We start from the raw sequence: 20,050 nt of genomic DNA on the forward strand, positions 1-20,050 counted from the left end.
CTTGAGTCCAGAGTTGACTAGAACATCACACTTTGGGGTTTTTGTCACATTGCGCTTCAGATTTGTTCATGAAATATTGTCAGATTATCAGCCGCTCTGCCGCCTTCTGCTGCTTTAGCATCACAATGAGGGTGCTTTTCCTTTCATGCCACTGAGGTATAATTAAAGTTGCGTATGTGAGTGAGAACAAGAGATGCTGACAGGGTCACCTGTCTGTACAATGTCCTGGTGGAGCCCGTTCTCATAATCCAAGCACAATGGGGCAGGAATTACAGCTTTGATCGCTTGCATCCAGTGCTTTATGTTGCACCTGTAATGCGATACGCGTTGAAGAAGGTGGCAGTGAGAGGAAAAACCTGATGTCATCTGTGTTGTGCTTTAGAAAATGTGACTCCGACCAGTTTTGAGTTCATGTGTTCATATGAAACTGAGAAATTACTCACGTTTACGAAGTCGCTGCAGTGTTTCCCACAGCTTGAGAATTCACTTCTGTTGGTGGTGGTGGTGTGTGTGTGTGTGTGTGTGTGTGAGAGAGAGAGAGAGAGAGAGAGAGAGAGAGAGAGAGAGAGAGAGACCAGAGTCGGTCCTGACCACTCTGGAGGCCCATGCATGATTATTTAGTGTATTTTTTTACTGACAAATTTAAGTAGAAAATTTGTAAATGATCAGGTGCGTTCAAACTGGATTACATTTTCAAATATGAAGTTCTACCCTGTGGCGAGGTATCAAGCTGCCGTTGTTTGCATCTCTCTGACCAAGTCCAGTGTCATAACGCCGGGTTCAGTTTGACCTCCATGTTACAGAGTCTGTGCGTCAAATCGGTCCAAATGAGACAGCAGTTTAGTCACGGTTTCCAAGCATAACTCCCACATTCAACAATGCACCCGTGAAACTCATGAAACTTTAAAGTAGTAGCTTTAACCACAGCTTTCCAAACCCTAACTAATGATTTGTATGCTGAAACCGTGCCACACTTTAACTGTTGCGTCAGTGCATGTACCTGTTGTTGGTTTTTGTCAGTGATTTGAAAGTTGCGCTGGGATCCTTTGTCTTTTGCCGTTGTTTGGGTTTGATGGAAAAGATTGGCATACGGGATCAGAGCAAAACTATAAAGGTGCTTTATTTATACACAGTGAGACCCATGAGACACAGTAGAGGTGATGTCAGTCTGATGACAAAGCTTTTCTGACTCTTCAAAGCAGACTCAATACTTCCTCCCGTTACTTGTGAAGATGGATGGAGTCTATTTGTCAGAGCTCGCTGTGTGTTTCCTGATAAATGTAGGAGGAGATGAAGGCAATGAGGGTCAGATATGCTTGGCCTCAACAGTTTAGTGTGTTCCCAGTACGATGAGGATGCCATGAATAACCAGCCCAACAAAGGTGGTTGCCATCAGCCAACCCTCCCACCCCCAACACCCACCACCCCCTCCTTTCTGTACAAGACTTATCGGGCAAGCTAGCCATTGATTGATGCAGCGGAGCGCTTTGGTGTGATGAAGTGCAGCAGCAGTGAGCAGTCATTCATTCATGGCGATGAACAAACCCTCAGTGACATTTCCACTAACACCTAACACTCAATTTAAATTCACTCAATATACCGTGGGGGCAGGCGAGGTGCCAGTTCATAAAGAAAAATGAACAAAAGAGATGCTGAAACGCAGGCTGTGGGGGGAAAAAGCAAACATAGAAGTGTGAGATTACCTTAACATTTGCAATTAACTAATCAGTTCGAATACGGTGGAAAGAACATGCACACACTGATGTATGCACAGCACTCACGCCGGCCCTGGTCTCAGTTGTAGCCAGTCTGTGTTTGTTTTTAGTGCCCCGTTGAGAGAGCACTCGGTGAAGCCTTTATGACTACTGAACACACACACACACACACACGCACACACACACACACACACACACCCCTACCTATAACCCATTACCCTCAACAATCCCCTGCAGCCACTTTGCCCTGGTCTCCTTCAGGCTCCCTTGGGGCCGGTGTGTGGCGATGAAAGTGTGAATTAATCTCCTATAACAGTGGTGTGTGTGTGTGTGTGTGCGTATGCCGCCCCCCCCTCCCGCACACAGAAACGGGAGTTAAATCTGACACACTCATACTCTTATTGAAAGAGTCAAACGGGTCAAACCGAACACTCAGGTATTAGTCGTTGTAGATACATGTGTTGCTATGGAAATGGAAGAAGAGGCAGGCTTGCTGAGTCAGCAGCAAGACCAGCTTTCCCCTGCTGTTTGTGTTGCTCGTTGGGTTTTCAGATGTCTACTCTGTGCTAAGAATGTATCAAGGCTGATAATTTTCTAACACGCTACATGTTTCCTCTTTTATTTTTCAGCAGCGGGAGGAAATAGTGGATTTTGTTGTAGCGGTGCTGCGGTTGCCAGCACTTGACTGCAAAATGAAATTTAGAATATATTCATTTAATCTGTTTCTCATACAGAGGAGAATGAACTAAACGAGTCCCGCAGGTCAATTTTGCGGCCTGGCTAAGAACATTTAGTCGTTCTTCTTTATGTTCAGAAGGGTTACTTTCACTTTGCCACTTATTACTGCGAGGAAATTGGTCTTGAAAGATACCAACGTAGTTGGATCACGTAAGAAACTCTCTTTTCAGGTTTTGTTCTCTGTGTTTGTGTTTGACCCAAAGTGGTTTGGACCATCGGGTTCTTTTTGAGGAGATATGGGTGTGGTCAAGGTGTGCTTGAATCAGAGGCAGCTCCTGAGGAGGTTAGCATAAATGCTACTAGCATTAAACGGCTTCTGTGCGTGCTGGCTGCATCTTCTTACACTTTGTAAAACATCTCAAAATGAGGTTTACTGCAACAGTTTTGCATTGCAGCAACACCCCTTTTGGTTAAGAGTGTGTTTGTCATTATCTCGACACATGGCAAGACAGAATAGCATTGCACGGACAGAACCATCATAGGATATGAATGGTTTGCTTCCTGCCATCTGCATCCTTTGATAGTGACCGATGATTGAAACGTAAGACCGAATGTCAGGAAATGATTACATTTTACATAAAAACAATCTGTGAACAGAGCTCCGGGAGTTTGAGGACCTATATAGGAGTTAATCATGAGGAGGCTATTTTAACTGAATGAGAAAAACATCTCCACCATGACTGTGAAGGGATACAAAGAGCTTTACATACGAATATACTGACTCTTGACAACGATCCGTCATTGATTTTTGATTGGCTCCTGCAGTCTTAATACATTCAATACAGTGTGTGGGTCATAAATCTATAAAAATTCTTCAGTTCTCTCTTCTAGTCTCATTCTCAACAAAGCACACACACACACACACACACACACACACACACACACACACACACAAACCTAGTCAACTTACTCTCTTGAGGGTGGTGCATTTACCACAATGATGACTTTACAAACTTTCCCACCCTCAAAGTCTAAAGCTCAAGTTGGTCCTCACAGCTGTGTATTCTCTGCTCTACAGCTTTCGTTGATGGTCTATCTGATATCTCCTCAACGATACATTGACACAGTATGAGAAAAACTTGTGTTTATTGTTTTAATCACAAACACAGACTCATGCATGCCACTGTTGAGCCCTGGAAGAAAACAACAAGCTCTCAGTCAACAACCTCCACAGCCAAAAACCTCTGATCGGGACCAGCGTGCGTGTGAGCTAGTGACATTTAAACAATACAAGGCAGCTTAAAGGGGATCTGCAATGGTTGTTTTTCTTATGCTCTCATAGATATAATATTACAATGTCAGATGTTTTCTTTCTTTTTTGGAACACGCAACAACGCAAAAAACAAAGAATAAATACAGAGTGTGATGAAAGTGTCCACTTTCATCTCCTTTAGTTGATGTTTTAGACGCAGGATAATTCCTGGAGCAGCAGCTAGATGGTCAGCAAGCTACTTCCCAGTTGTTAAGCTACTGTTACCATAAATAATTCACTGCGGTGATCTCAGAGGAACACGTTTATTTGAGTTCACAAATGATCTCTTAATTGATGATCTGAAGTCACATGATTTATTCTACATTCCACTGTAAACACTCTTTCAGCACTGAATATCTGTCATGTTCTCAATAATTTATGACTATCAATACTATAAAGCATCATGTAGTGGCGCACACAAATATGTTTTTCCCTCTTATGACATTACATGACAGATTAGCATAGCTTCACCAGTCAGGAGCAGGTAGCAGGTAGAGTTTGATGAGACTGTAATAACTGTACTTTGAATGAAACTTAAATTATACTTGTGCGGCGCCTGTTATGTGCATCCATCCATGCAGAGATTTCTTGCTTTCATAGATAAATGACTGGATAACTCATGTCTAAATCATCCGTATACAACTACGATTTATAAGCAACTGCACCGTTATGAGAAGTAAAGAGAATAGATATTTTGTAATTTTGAGATGAATGGCAAAAATGACAAAATGTTGAAAAAGGCCATCAGGGCTTTCAGAGAATATTGTAGATTCCAATATATATTTGAATACATGAAACAAAGGAATATTTAATAGAAAATGTATATTCAAATATATAATATACATTATCATATATAACTCGTTACACTCTGAGCTCCCAGCATGCCGCAGCGCTTCAGTGGCTCTCACTAGATCACGGTTCTGTTCTTCTGCCACAAGGCTGCCAGTTGGTGGTAGTGATGCACCTATAAGCTGGTTTACCAGTCAACTATCATGAAATCTCACAGAAGTAGAAGCCACACTGTAGAGAGAGCCGACTGGGAAACCTAAACATACTAGTACTGGTTTGTTTCTTTGTTGTACTGGTTTGCTGTAGTCAGAGAGAAAGGTCCGCTGTGTTTAAATGTAAAATACCTAAAATTATTAAAGCATCATATTATATATTTCAATACCTTCTTACTATGTAGAGAGAATATTCAAATTTCGACAGCCGTAAATGTCATTGAACACGTTGAACCAGTCATGAATACCTCTGGACAGAATGACCTGGTCCAAAAAAGATTAGTAGGTCAAATACTTTCCCCCCTCACTCTCGTATGAATGAGGTCACATGGTGTCATAACTTGATATGCACCAGAGTTATATTTAATGGCTTATAATTGTGTTACCCAGCATTTGTTGAATGGCCAGATGTGTTTTTGGAGCCACAGTGGTTAAATTCGATCAGCAGAACTGAAAACGACAATGTCACAAGATAAAAACGCACTGGTTCTTTTTTTCAGCCATGTGGCTTGCACAGACGCAGCGAAAACCTTTATTCCCCTTTTAAAAGCGGAAACAGTCAGACGGAGGAGAAGCACAGGAGGTGGAGGAGGAAGATCTCTGGGATAAAACTGCATGTGTGCGCTCAGAAACACCATGTTCCTGTCTGCTGTTTTACTCATTCTTTCTCATGTCCATCTTTCTTTTCTTTTTCTGTTCATGTGAGGTAATCTTTCAGTGTTGCTACATAATGAGATTCCCTCTACAGACACTCACACACACATACACACACACACACACACACACACTTAAATCTGTGTGCTGCCATTAAAAGGAGTGCTTGTTGTTTCTCCTAGGATGTCTTTAGAGGTGCGTGTGTGTGTGCATGCGTGCGTGTTTTCTGTGTTTGCGTGTTTGTGTGTGTACGCAAGCGCACATGCACATGAGTGGTGGAGCGGTTCACACAATCCACAGTTCAGTTTGAATCCTATTTTAAAGGTGTCACGGTGTTAGTTGTTATTTTGTTAACACCAAAAATACAGTACATCTGAATAAATTATACAGCTTTATAATCCAAGATTAGAAAGATGAAGAATATCTGTCACTCTCAAGGAAATTTCGAGCAGAAATTCTGCATTATTCACGAGCAACAATGCAATATAACAACTGTTTCCCCGTGTCTAGAGTGTGTATGCAGGTTGAAGGCGGCGTGGCTCAGGGGTAGAGTGGCCATCTAGCAACCAAAGGGTCGCTGGTTCGATCCTCAACCGCGGTGACCATGTCGAAGTGTCTTTGAGCAAGATACTGAACCCATAATTGCTCCTGATGAGTAGGTTGGCACCTTGCATGGCAGCCTCCACCATCAGTGTGAGTGTGTGTGTGTGAATGGGTGAATGAGATGACACTGTAAAGTGCTTTGAGTACCGCTAAGGTAGAAAAGCGCTTTATAAAATTGAGTCCATTTACCATTGAAACTAAACTCTATACTTTCCATTCATCTATTTCCACGCTGATTGAAGTGTTTATTTTCTATATTTCTGTAAACATTTGGCACAGTTGGATTGAAAGAATAGTTTCCAATGAAACTGCCCACAGCCAATATCTTAGCATTTAGCAGATTAAAACATTTTCATGCCAAATAAACTATTAATACCACCTGATGTGTTAAAAGCCTCTGAGACAGCGACATTTATCTTATTGAGTTGGAATGTAAAAAGAATGTTAATCATGTAAATAGAAAACACACATTTTTCCAGATATGTACTTTGTTTACAAGTGGATTATTCATTCATAAAAAAACTGGTAAAAGCCAAGAAATTGGAAAAAAAATTGCAGTTTACAGTTCTGGAAAGTTCTTGAAGAGACAGAAAATGCAGAGGAAGTTGTGAAAACTGGCTTCCCAAACACCTTATTATAAAGTATATGTGGTTCAGTTAAGATAGACAGAAATATCCCTTTTGGTTCAAATTGATTTTCTTATATATAACATATTAATGTGTTCAATCGAACCACCTCGTTACTTTTAGCAATTAGTTAAATAAATGCTGGTAAACTTTGACACGCATTTCTAGTTTTATTTCTGGTTTAAACAAACGCCATGAAAATTTTGGAGAAGTCGTTGAACATTACTGTTGTAAAATGTGGATGAAGTGTTTCCATAATACCTTCCCCTGTTCAGTGGTGTTCATGTCGTCATGAATGCGGGTGATGTCATCCCACATCACTCTTTATCCTTGATCCTGTCCATCCAGATATGGAGGTTAGGCAGATGATTGATTGATGGATGCAGGCAAAGTGGTGGTCAAGGGCAGTTTACAGTGCGGTGGGTGCGTTAATGAGTTAGTGTTGGTGTGTTATTTAAGTTGGGGGGGGTGGTTGATGGGTAATGGGTGTTAAAACCTAAACAAGCTTTGGAGCTTGACTGCTATTCCCATGGGTGTATGGGTGGAATCCCATCAATCCCATCCCCCAGGCACACAAATACACATGGACACACACACACACACACACACACACACACTAGGTTAAGGGTTAACCCCCTCAGTCTTGGTTCCATTGTTGTTATGGAGATGAGGGTGAGATGTCACTGATTGACATTTGGGGGGGGGGGGGGGGGTGTTTTCAGGTTGCATTTAAACCGTCTTGTGGACAAACCGGCATGTCAATACGTCAAGTTTCATACTTTATAAGTCAAACAGAGGTTTTGTTCTATATGTATTATCAGACGTTTTACCTCTGCCAAGGAACTAACGCCGACCGTGGTTTTGTCTGATTCTCTGTTAGCAAGATAACGCAAAAAAATAATGTTGATGAAATTTGGTAGGATGATAGAATTTTGAGATGGGTAACAAACAACTGCAACCAGACCTGTGAACCAACCAACGAGACAGCTAGGGCTAGTTCGTGTGCCTTCTGCGAACAAACCAGCTGTGATCAGAATACAAACTTCTAATGTGTTACAGCTCCAGATGGGGTTTGATGAGGAAAGACAGGAAGCAACCCATAGAACCCAGAAGGAAAAAAAATAATAAGGCCACAGACAAACCACAAGTTAAAAAGACACTCAAGCATTTTGTTCCAAAAAGGATGAATTATAAACATCCGGCTTTGGGCTAATTGGAACAAAAAGACTACTGACTCACATAAACTAACCAAATTAAACCCTAAATACGCTCTGAGCTCAGGGGAGAAAGCTACCGGTAGACACAACCACTGACGAGGTGATCAATAGGCTGCACAGGTCATTCTGAGGCTGACTGGGAGCACTGTGGTGGGGTCCAGGACTTTATACAGAGCCTGATGAGGAACCAGATTCAGGCGCAGTAAACATGCAGGTGAGATACAATCACACAGTAAGAGTACACAATTGGCTATTGACGAATGACAGTCTCTAAGCTGCAAACCGATTGTAGCTGGCAAGGAAAGAGCCATCCAGGGCGGCTCGGAGCTAATATATTCTCTACATTCCTAACATGGAAAACTGTTCACATTGGCTGCATGTCGTTATAGTTAATATGTCCTCAAACTGTTCTTCTCTTCTTGTTAAGCGACCGGATGAAGTACAGTTGAATAAGCTAAACGCATTCGGTTCTTAATGTTATGATGCAAAACAGTGATGGTAGTAGAAAATAGTTTAATAGACACGAGAGCACCGATGCATGAATGTGTTGTGAGGCAGCCCCCTCATCATTAGCTTTCTATTTAAACGTTGACTGGTATGAATGTTTACTCGTGGAAAATATATATAACACACAATAACAGCTTTTTTCTTGCTTTTCGAACCAACAGCTTCCACACCAAAACTCCTGCTTCCACTGGGATAAAGTCATAGTTTGATCCTCCAAGTAGTTTTGATTTTGTTTCAGGACTCCGCTGACTCCTCCAGTGGCGTCCAATGTCATGTGTGTCTGTTGTAATAATGGATGCGGTTCAACCGGTGATGCGTTTGAAGAAGTGGAACAGTTCTCTTGGGGGAACAGATTTGTGGAAAGATGGTGGTGTCCAACAGTACAGGTGTGTGCGTGTGCGTGTGTGTGTGTGTGTGTGTGTGTGTGTGTGTGTGTGTGTGTGTGTGTGTGTGTGTGTTAATATGTTTGAGTTCCTTCCTGTCCTGTTTAAAAATGCCTCACCGTGTCCTCCTCCTCATCTTTCTCTGTAATGGAGAGATGTTGAAATGCACCCACTACCCATTTTAGACTTGGCAGGAAACAGGGTCTTGGCTCAAGGAGGGAAGAGTGATCAGTGTGTACTGACACACACACACACACACACACACACACACACACACACACACACACACACACACACACACTCACGACACAGATACAAACAGAGACATCTGAAGAGAGTTTGGACACATGGCAGTGAATACAAGTCTTCCTCTTCATCAACCTGCTGTTCATTCTCACGGCTCTCCACTTCAGTCCATCATCCACAGTGTTTACGGTCTTTATGAAATCATGCTTTTGTCTTCTTTTACTCTGCCTGTGGGACCAAATGAACTTTCTGTGGTAGTTTAGCTGGTTCCTAAAAGCCTTTTTTAAATAGTGTAAAGCAAATGGCTTGAATGCATTTGGGATGTTCCAAGCTATTAGGTAAACAATGAATAATCTGGGTACAAAGGAGTTGTAATTAGTTTAAAAACTAATCACAGGCGTGTTTTTTCCGTGACATAAATTTAATCCGATTATCATCTCCCAGTTCCTTTCAAAGCCATGTGTGCCCACACCTTAGAGAAAACTTGTTTCTCACTTGCTACAAGTTAACTTGTGTTTCCCCCGGAGAGTTTCTTCCGTTGTGGACTGCAGGACTACAGCTTTTATCTTGACTGTATAAATGTTCCACAATATTTGCTGCTTGCACTGCACCCATGGAAAAGTTTAGCGACTGAAAGCAGCCTCAAATTGTTCAAGTAACAAACATCAGTGCAAAACACGATAAAGAAATCTCCTCACATTCCAACCCTCTCTGATTTCCATCATCAAATGTACACAGTGTCTCTTTTATCGCCTCTGCAGGTGCTGGATAAATATGCATTTATTATTTGTTAAAGTTCTTATCATACAAGTTTAACGCATTACTTTTCACTGCAGCAAATAAGACTTAACCTGGCCACACCTCACCAGTGACGCCTGCACTGCTGAGCCTCAGACTGCACCCTCCTCTGTTAAACGAAAGACAAATGTTCTATTTAAAATGTGTCAGTAGGATTTGATCTTATAGGAACAACCGCTTCGACTTGCCTCTCTTATGTAAACTAGCAAAAACCAAGACTTGAAGAACAAAATCCCTAAATAAAGAATAATATTTCACACATGAATAAACTGAAAATTGAAAGCTTTAGTCGTACGCAATACATTGCACGGTCCGGGTCTAGCTGTTAAAATATGCTTTAAATCATGTCAACACAAAATCCCTAAAGCATATAACATCTATAATAGGATTTGCATAATGATACAATTAAACCAAAATACGATTGGGGATTTAAAAAAAAAAAGTTGTCACCACTGCGCACAAATCATCATTTCATGAATATAAAGGCTATTGTTGTAGCAGTGGACATTTAAAATGTGTCGACAGAGAACAATATTTGCAGTTCAGGGATTTTTCTCCTGACAGGTTTATTCGAAGACGTTTGACTTTTGGGGATCATTAAAGAACAGCTCAGGTTATTTTAGGACTCACTCTGATGTGTCACGGCTGCAGTACAGCTGCGATCATCTTTCCACGCTGACGTCTGCGTCCAAACATCCACCCCTGGCTCTGCTTGTGTGTTTTATACCATCGGTACATTCAAGTTGGCGGAAGAATGTGTGGTGTTTTAGTGGTTTTCTGTGTGTACGTAAAAATAAATGTGTAATGTGTGTATATACTGTATAAGTAAAGCTTATGAATAAATCATCCTGGAATGATGTTTTTAGTTTTTCTACTCATAAAATTGCAATCGTGTATGTGTGTGTTTTAGGGGTGTGTAGCTGGTCGTGGTCAGATCATTGGAGAAATGTGGGGAGAGTTGGAAGGGAATTGATAAAATTCAGTGGCAGTTAGGTGGTGAATGTTTTGCTTTGGCTTTAGTGCGTGCGTGTGCGTGTGTGTGTGTGTGTGTGTGTGTGTGTGTGTGTGTGTGTTTGTGTATATAAGTGGGATCTGGCAGTTTTCTCCCTCCAGGCCTGGGATTATGTAAGCAGAAGTCAAATACCATCCTCTCATTGCTGTGTTCTGTTTAGACTGGGAACAATGGGAACACTGGTAGACTAAAACTCAGCTGCCTTTAAATGTGAAAAGCTTTACACTCACCAGAGACATTCAGCTGACGACCATTTGTGCAGGTGCAGGATATTGTGGACTGTCTTTGACCTGTTTGTTCTGGCTATTAAGTGTCACTTTAAGAAATGCAGGCAGGAGATGACACCTATCAACAGAGGCATGTTCCCATGGCAACATGCACAGACCAATCTGGAAATTTACATCCCTATCATATGAATCCTCTATATTCTGGGGGAAACATGGAATGAGATGTCTTTTTTTCCCACAGTGTTGTGGTGAAAGACATCTTGTATTCCAGATAAGAACATTTATGGGATTGCAATAATGTTATATTCAAATCTGGAAAAACTGGGTCAAATGCACTGTAAAGCCTGGTGGAAGCTGTTAGTACCTCAGGTGAAAGTCAGGTTGTTGTTGTTGTTTTTAGTTGAACATTTGTTTAGATGTCAGAATACACTGTAACACTGAAATAACAGACTACAGTTCTACACAAACCTGCAATTAATCCTCCCTCCATTAGGATTCAGGTGTTCTTGAATCTGTGTGAGAGCAGCAGATTTATTCTAATGGTCAGTTTGGAGGTCGTGCCTTGTTTCCTTCAAGCTTCTACACCAATTATAGTCAGAATATCAGAGTTCATGCAAACCCACCTTGTGCACTGGAGACATGTGCACATCAATTTCAGTATTTTCAATGTTTCAGACTTGCTACAGCATCCAACAAGTATTCAGAATGAGTTTTCTGTTCTGCTTATCCATTAAGGATCGTGGGGGGGGGGGGGGGGTGGGGGGCACTGGAGTCTATCCTAGCTGACATTGGGCGAGAGGCGGGGTTCAACCTGGAGAGGTCGCCAGTCCATCACAGGGCCATCAGGAGAATTAGGGGCTCAGTATCTTGCTCAAGGATACTTGGACACAGACACCAGGGGATGTGAGGATCGAACCAGCAACCCTTCGGTTGCTAGACGGCCACTCTCCCTCTGAACCATGCTGCCCCTTGTTTGAAGTTTAGTGTTATCAATATTTAGCAAGAAAATGTCCTATAAGGCAAATAGTTGGATTATTGCTGCTCATGTTAGAGTAGTCGAGGTTTCAGGTGATAGCTGGGAGGATTTTTAGTGGCTACTGCTTATTATACTTTCATTTATTGGTACTGAGAGTTTCTAACAATCAATAGTCAGTTAGTCATTAAAAGTGTGATGCAACATGTGCACTTAGTTGCATCATTCTGGAGTGACATATGACAAGGAAGGACATAAACTCAATATAATTGATTCTGGTGAAGTTTTTAAATAATTCCACGTCCAATTATACCAAACAGGTTGCAGTTATAAAACAACAACAACAACAGAAAAACAGCTTGTTGCAGTATAAGACAGAACTGGAGTATTAATCCAAGCAATTGTATTAATAAATCCAGATGCCATCAAACAAAAACATCCAATCATGTGCAGGTCGGAATTTGTCCTTTCTCCTGGCCCCTGCCTCTGCATGGGAATATTTTGGCTTCAGCAAAACAAATGAAGTAACCAACATGGAACAAACTTGGTGCGCTATTCGCCACTAGTGAAAGAGGGTTTGCATCATTAAAATGCACTGCAACATTTATATTCACACTGTTCAGATCAATTGTGACAGCAGCCCTCAAGGAAATCGCACTGTAAAATTGCTCCGAGTGCGGACAGACAACAAAAATGTACCAAGTGCCAGAAATCCGACCAGAGCCATGCCGGTGATTGTTCAGGTAATTAATCAGGTGTTGTGACCTCAAACTTCTCATCAAAGTATAAATGATCTGGCAGAAATGAGAAAGATTAGTCTTGAGTAGTTTAGGGATGAAAATCAGGCAGACAATAACCCTCTGTTGTTTGTCTGTGCGTGTGAGCGAGAGAGAGAGCGCGCGCGCGCAATGTTACAGTTATTATTCCGCTGTAAATCCCAGTTGGAGTCCATCACTGACACTTCCCGCCCCTCTGTCATCTGTCTTTCTCTCTGTTTCCTCCTCATTGTCTCATACTGGCGACGAGAGTGACATCCTTGCACAAGGAATGTCTTTCTGATTTTAATATCATTTGAAGAGGATATCTCGAGGATATTTTACCCGTGACAATGCAACCTTACTACCATAAAGGCGCTTGATATTGTTGTGGACTGTTGCAAAAACAATTATCTCTGATACATGGTGTCGTCTGTGTAACATCTGGAGACATGATGACAATGAAAAGGCCATCATTTAAATGTCAGTCTGCCCTCACTAGCAAAAGGCTCAACTGACAGAAAGCAGAACTGTGCAACAAAGGAAGGATGCACAATGTAGCTCCAGTTTTTCACTGTGTCTTAAGACTCCATTGTAAACACTGAGTCATGAACTGCAGGGGAATTTCGAGCGATTTGAAGAACTCCTGCACAGACACCTTCACTTGCAGATATATCAGGAACAATCCAATAACTGCTACTTTTGTAAGTGCAGGTGAAGAAGACAGTGTTTGGGAGTTCATTTCATTTCTACCATTGATGTGGTCCACCTGGCGTAGTCTTTAATTTAAAATGTATACGCCAGTCACTTTTCAAACACTTTATTGGTTTTGGGAACTCCGTTTCTTTCATACCTCTTAAAAACAAATCTCTGTGTCTTTCCCCTTTTGAACGGTGACAATTTACCCCACCAAGCTGGAGTAGATGCTGAGAATAGCCCGTCAGCTCAAAGTGTTCAACATGTGTTTTCAATAACTCGTACAGTGATTTATCGTCTTCCAAATGGCCTGTTGAGTCTAATCCTGCACGTCCGTCTTAGCCAGCTGAACATACAACAGGAGAAAGTGTTAGAATATGCAGTCGCTCTATTGATAATGTATAATTCATTGCTGCTGTCACAATTGTTGACAGTCTTCAAACTAAATATGAGTTTTCTCTTTGAATGCTGAACCCCTTTCAGCTTCCTGCCTGGCTGTTGTGCATCTCCCTGCCATCCCTTCTTTGTTTCATCGTCTCCTCTCGCCGCTCTCTCCTTCATTACTCTCATCTTTGTCTTTGAGCGATGTTTGTCCACTCCAAGAGAGACTTCTAGAAAATGATCGCAGCCACTTTGCTACTCAGCTCTCCATTCATTCTCTTCATCTGGCCTCAGACAGTTGGCCAAGGTCCCAACTCATCTCGGGCTTCCTTTACCAAGTCCTGCCAGCTCTATTTAAACACCACAGGTCATCAAGCTGTTCCCTGGCAAAAGCTACCAATCACATCCAAATATCTGTCCGTCTGTCTGGACAATAATTGTTTTCTTTTGTTTTGTTTTTAGTTTTATTTGTCATAGCCTTTAAACTAAGGAGGAAAAAAGGGTTCAATTTAAACATTTAATCTCTCAGACTGAGCAGACTGAAAAATAAACCTGCCATACTGGTTAGCCGATTTGTTTATCAAGAGTTATCACCTTCAGCATTCGAGTTCTCACAATACTGATGTTGTTAGCAACACACCTATTGAAGTGACTGGCTGTGTGTGTGTGTGTGTGTGTGTGTGTGTGTGTGTGTGTGTGTGTGTGTGTGTGTGTGTGTGTGTGTGTGTGACTTGTATCTTGCACCATAATCAAAGGATATGATTAAGAGCCAGGAAGGGAGCATGCTTGGGGTTTGTTCATCCAACTGGCATATTTGTTATGGGCTTTCAAGCCAGTTTTATGCATTCAAATCTTTAATTTAATTTAAATGTTCTCAGTCCCATTCATCAGAAATGTGGCGGTTTAAATGTGAAATGAGAATACCTATTCAGTTTTTTCCAAATTTCACATCTGTTTATCTGAAATTATTTGTTGACGTTTAAGCAAAGTAACACGTGGCTGCTTGAAGAAGAATCAGGAGATGATCCAGATTGAAGAAGCTAACGAAAGCTAAGCAGTTAAAGCTAACTTTACGCTTGGAGAGAAAACTGATGTACAGAGGCATGAATGTCATCCATTAGCAGGACTATGTTAATGTGAAAACTGTGTGACATTCACTGTACCACTGTATTTTGTGGTGCGAATGTGAACGATGAACACACTTTGCCATGAAGGAGTTTTCTGACGGATGTTAACCATAATAAACTGGGCATAATGAAATCTGATGTTCTCGGAGTGTGATGCACTGTTTTTTTCTCTTCTGTATATTCGTCTGGTCTGCTTCTTTTTAGGCTAAACTGTAATCATTTTGAATTAGATTTTATTTGGATGAGCTCTTTCCCGCACTTAATTTTGAGATTTAAGTTAATGAGGAGTTAAGAAACTTGAACTTTTTCTAATCAAAGTGAAAATATGTGTTTGATGCTTACAATTTGGCCCTCGTTCTTGGAATAAAAGAAAATCTACAGATCAAACTTAAAAGACACACACACAAATTGGTATCGTAAAGAAAATTACAATCAGCAAATCTGTAGTAATCTATAAAGATATCATCAGTTACTTTTAAATCATTGTTTGCCAAATAGCAGCTGCGTCTTACACAGCTTTTTCTCAGGGATTTGGGGGTGAGCCAAACTTTTATGTGTTGCAACAGATTTGTTGCTGCCAATGGTGCCTCTCAAAAAAAGGTATTTTTAATGATAAAGCGTATAATATGCAGCAGCAAAGTTTCTGACTGGCTCTCAAAGGCCTGGAATTGAAACTATCCCATCCACAGGGAGGAAACCTTTCCGATTGTGAAGGAAAATATCAAGAGCTTTAATTTTCTTAGTTTCAGATCATCCTGAGTTCTCATGCTGTCACGGCCCAGAACAGTTTGACTCACGCAATCAAGACTAAAATGTAAAACGAGGATGAAATTGAGTGCAAAAATTTGATGTGAATCATCTTCTTTTTTGTTTTTCCTCAGTCTTCAAAGGTGCTTGCACTGGTTGGGATGGCAGCATTAATCAACTGGGGGGGAAATGTTCTGGGGAGCCACAGGAGATACTGGCGCAGTATAAAACTGGGACAGTGTCAAACCCTGCAGCCACGGCTTTCCCTTTTTCTCTCTGAAAATACATTCTTTCATACATTACCCCATTTCTTTCCTTATCGACACAGTCCCGCCTCTATCTCACCCTCTTTCCTCCATTTCATCTTTTGCCCCAGTCACTATCTCCACTCTCCTCAGTTCCTTTGTGCTTTTGTGAAGGACAAGAAAGGGAAGTGACTCGTTAAAGTGATTTAGAAATAACTGTGAACAGATCCCTGGATATAAACCCAGTGAATGTCAGTGCAATAGTAGGAAGGAAACCTACAATAGCTGTTGGAACCATGACAAAAAATAGCATTTTATGAAATCGTTGTACAACATTAATTTTGAAATTGCTACTGTGAAACATGAAACTACTGTTGGACATTTCGACACATTGTCAATCTTCCACCTTAGCCGCCTGCGAGCCAAGAGCATGGTCAGTGCGAGAAGGATATACGCTTGGTCAGCAACAATGCCCAGTCAGGGTCATATTTTCAAAGAAAAAAAAAAAAAGCATCCAGGGCTTGGACCGTTTGGAAATTTAATTTCTGACTTTGATTCTCACATTTCTGCTGACTTGAATAATCTCTGAATTGCTGAAATCACAATCACATGTCCCATCCCTTTATCCGTCCCGGCACCCGGTTGAAGGGCTTTGACCCTCAGCGTCATCTACTGCTTCGCCCACTGTTTAAGGGCTACCATGGTCGTGTGCTGTGTGACGTCTCAAAACCTCCCCGACGATCTCTGAGTTTGACGTTTGACTTTTATTGTGCTTATCCTGACATAATTTGATCTCTGACAGCTTGGATCAGACCCACATTGAGGGACAACTCACAGTGGAAATTTGTGTGGACACGCATTGTCTTCTTCGTGTTTTTCTGTAGATGCAGATGAGATCTCAGGGCCATTGTAAGATTGTGACGTGATTGTCATACGTGAATCTTGTTATTGAGTCGGGCGTAATGTCACGTAAGGTGTAGCTACGGCTTTGCCTCCAGCTCCTGTAGAAAGTGCAGATTGTGTTGAAATGGGCTTGAAAACACAAACGTCTTGCCTTTTCCCAACACCCATATTCTCAGTATAAACTTGAAAGACTTTGTTTTGGCACAAAAACACAGTATTTTGGAGGGTATAACAATAGCCTCAGTCTTAGATTTGTGCTACTTTCACTGTGTTTTTATCTCTGTGAAGCCAGCGAGTTAGTTTCTCACACTCACAGGAAGATACACTGCTTTGTGGAGGCTTATTTTTTATTTACAGGAGAACAGGATGTTTTGCTGTGCTGGTCTAAATTTAAGTTGTGATGCATTGCCACAGCAGAGTTTTAAGTTTGGGAAATCATCTTACCACCCACAGTTACCCGCAGGATTTACCAGCAAGCACCCAGTGGTTCATGTTGAGGTTCTATCATGGCTGGAAACTCCTGGTCCTCCTAGGCGAGGAGCATGCAGGCCCTCCACTAACTTGACTGTGATAAATAATTTAGTGGTGTAGCTCTTTCAGAGTTTCTAAGTGTTATCAGACCAAATGGATCCAATCCTGATTGTGAAACAAATCATTTGACAAGCTTGTGTACCCATAAATGTTCATCCCTCGTTCTACGAAACGGCAATGACAGAATAGACAGAGCTGATGATGTAGACAAAAGTTGTTTGTAGTACCTGCCACTGCCAGAAGATGGAGGCAAATGTTATTTACGTTAATTGATTAAAGGCTAGTTCATTCCTGTTTCCATTTACAGAGTGCACACGCTGCACGATATTCCCGCATCCAACATTGTAAAAAGTTTGTCCAGTTGCAGCCTGGAGACGGCGAGGCGAGGCGCGGGTCGGGGCCAATTTTACAACGTGACCCAACTGTCTAATTACAACTATGGTGTCTGTCATGTGATGCACAGCAGCCCAAATATTCTCTTCCCTACAGACTTGTAGTACAGTAAAAATCATAAATGTTAATTTGATCTGTTCAGCCCAGGAACATTTGAAAGAACCGCACAATTCATCCCAGTTAACAAGAGTTAAACAGTTACCAGGCTCGGCCAGCGGCCATCTTGAGTGTGCTTGCTCGATTCTCCTGTGTAGCCCATGGAGCAAGAGCACGGGTGTTCCCTTCATACCTGACGCATTTGGCTTCATGTGCCACTGAGCAACTTTCAGGGGATTTAAAGGAGACCCCACCTCCAACGCTGTGTCATATTCTGTTTACACATCACATCGTTCACAACTCTCTCTCTCTCTCTCTCTCTCTCTTTCTCTATCTCTCTGTCTCCTTCCTTCTTTTCAGCCTGACCAGTCCAGGCAGATGAGAGCTGACCTGTCTCATGGTGGTCATTTTGGGTGTCATTAAATTAGCGTAGTCCTGCATCTGCTTTATTTAAGTGTCACAAGATAATTACTGTTGTGATCTGGTGCTGTAAAAAAAACAAAAAAAGACTTTTCCTGGCATATTTCTAACATAACTAACTACGTAATACGGTCGATGTTCCCCACATGTCTGAATTTGGTTCTGGTGTTGGAAATTTGCAACATCAGTGGTATGAAGTCAGAGATGCGACAGATCGGCGACACCTGGTATGGCATCACTAGTTAGGGATTGACCAGAGGTGTAAAATACTGTAGAGAGCAATCCAGCGGGAGTTTTAATTATTCCTATCCTTCTTATGAGCATGTGCAGATGGATGATGTGGGATACACTACCAGGAGGGATGAGAAAGCTTAATAAAAATGTCTCACATTGTCATAAAATAGTAAACTTACTGTACAACAGCAGCTGTCATCTTCCATTGACTAATGTTAACACTCCATCTCTGCTGTTGTCTCGTTGTTTTATTTCCTCTTTGTCCTGTGCGTCCTCTCTCCCTCTCTCTCTCTCTCCCTCTCTCTCTCTCTCTCTCTCTCTCTCTCTCCCTCTCTCTCCCTCTCTCTGGTTTTGAATGACACTACAGTGCTCCTTTTATATCTGCTGAATTCAGCTGCTTCATCTCCACACACACATTCCCACACACTTTCTCAGACATAAAACAATGTCAGCAGGAAGGCTTTTCCTGGCAGCCTGTCCTTCTGTGTATTCCTCTATATGATCTTGGTGGTATTAAAGGAAAACCCACAGTCACACCTCCTCAGTCACGCTTTTGCTCCCTCTTCTTTTGCCACCAGAAAATTGATTTCTTTCCACCGTTGTTCACTTAGATGTCCCTGTCCCAGATCAGTCACTCATGTCCCTCGGTGCATACTTGTAGACACTCTCGAATGGAAACATATAAACACTGTAGTGCCCAGCTGACTCACTTCACTTTTTGTTGACAATTGCTAATAGCTGATATGTACGATGTTGCTTTAGTGTTTGTTTGTCTGACTATTTTTCTGGGCCAAAAAGTAGTGTTTTCCTTCGATTTGTATTCTTGTCAGAGCTGAGCACAGAATAGATTCAGGGCATACTCGAAGACCGAATCCCAAGATAATGCCACCACTATCACGCCAGCTAGCGCTGCTAATACTGATTGTGTGCTTTTATTTGTGAGGACACAGTAGAGCCAGACAGGAAATGAGACAGAAGAGAGATGAGGAAAGATGAAACCAATGTTCCAAGCCAGATTCTGACCAGAGGGATTACATGGTCAGCATCCTAAAGCTGAGCATACACTACAATTTGTTTCTGGCATGATTTTTGAGCTCCGCGACTCACTTTGAAGCCAGCCTGAATTTCAGTTTCATCGGGTGTCATTTGCTGTCCAGCATACAGGGGCGTGATGATGACCAATCACGGATCGACCAGCTGCTGCTGACCGGCCGAATTTCAGACATCCAAAATCTTGGTTGGCCGTCTGATACTGGCACAGTGGAAGTAGAACCACAAGCCCTTTCCTCGACTTCTTTTTTCTCATTACGCCAAGTGGCAGATAGCGTCTGAAATTTCTATGGCAACACGGCGTGTCATATGAGGCCATGTTGGCCGAGTCTGGCAACAGCACGCACACCTGTTTGATGTGTCTTCCTCCTCTAATCACGACAGGCTTGAGGGAGAGAAACGTTAGCTTCAAGAGCTTCTTCTTAAACAAGTTGTTACGATAATTATTCTTTTTCATCTACTTCAAGGTGCAAGGATGCCTTTGGAGCTTTCAGATTAATCTTTTGTCAGCTGTCCACAA

The 20,050-nt window shown here is 41.8% G+C and overlaps 1 protein-coding gene across 3 annotated transcripts in view; it reads left to right on the forward strand.

Annotated features, from left to right (window-relative positions):
* The window catches only part of LOC147251903 (E3 ubiquitin-protein ligase SH3RF3-like), a 98,555-nt gene that overhangs the window by 1,485 nt on the left and 77,020 nt on the right, over window positions 1-20,050 (forward strand). The gene's annotated exons all lie outside the window — the stretch shown is intronic.

Source organism: Aulostomus chinensis, chromosome 12 (assembly GCF_037954235.1).
Source record: "Aulostomus chinensis isolate RoL2024-O1b breed Wild chromosome 12, RoL_Achi_v1.0, whole genome shotgun sequence".
NCBI lineage: Eukaryota > Metazoa > Chordata > Actinopteri > Syngnathiformes > Aulostomidae > Aulostomus > Aulostomus chinensis.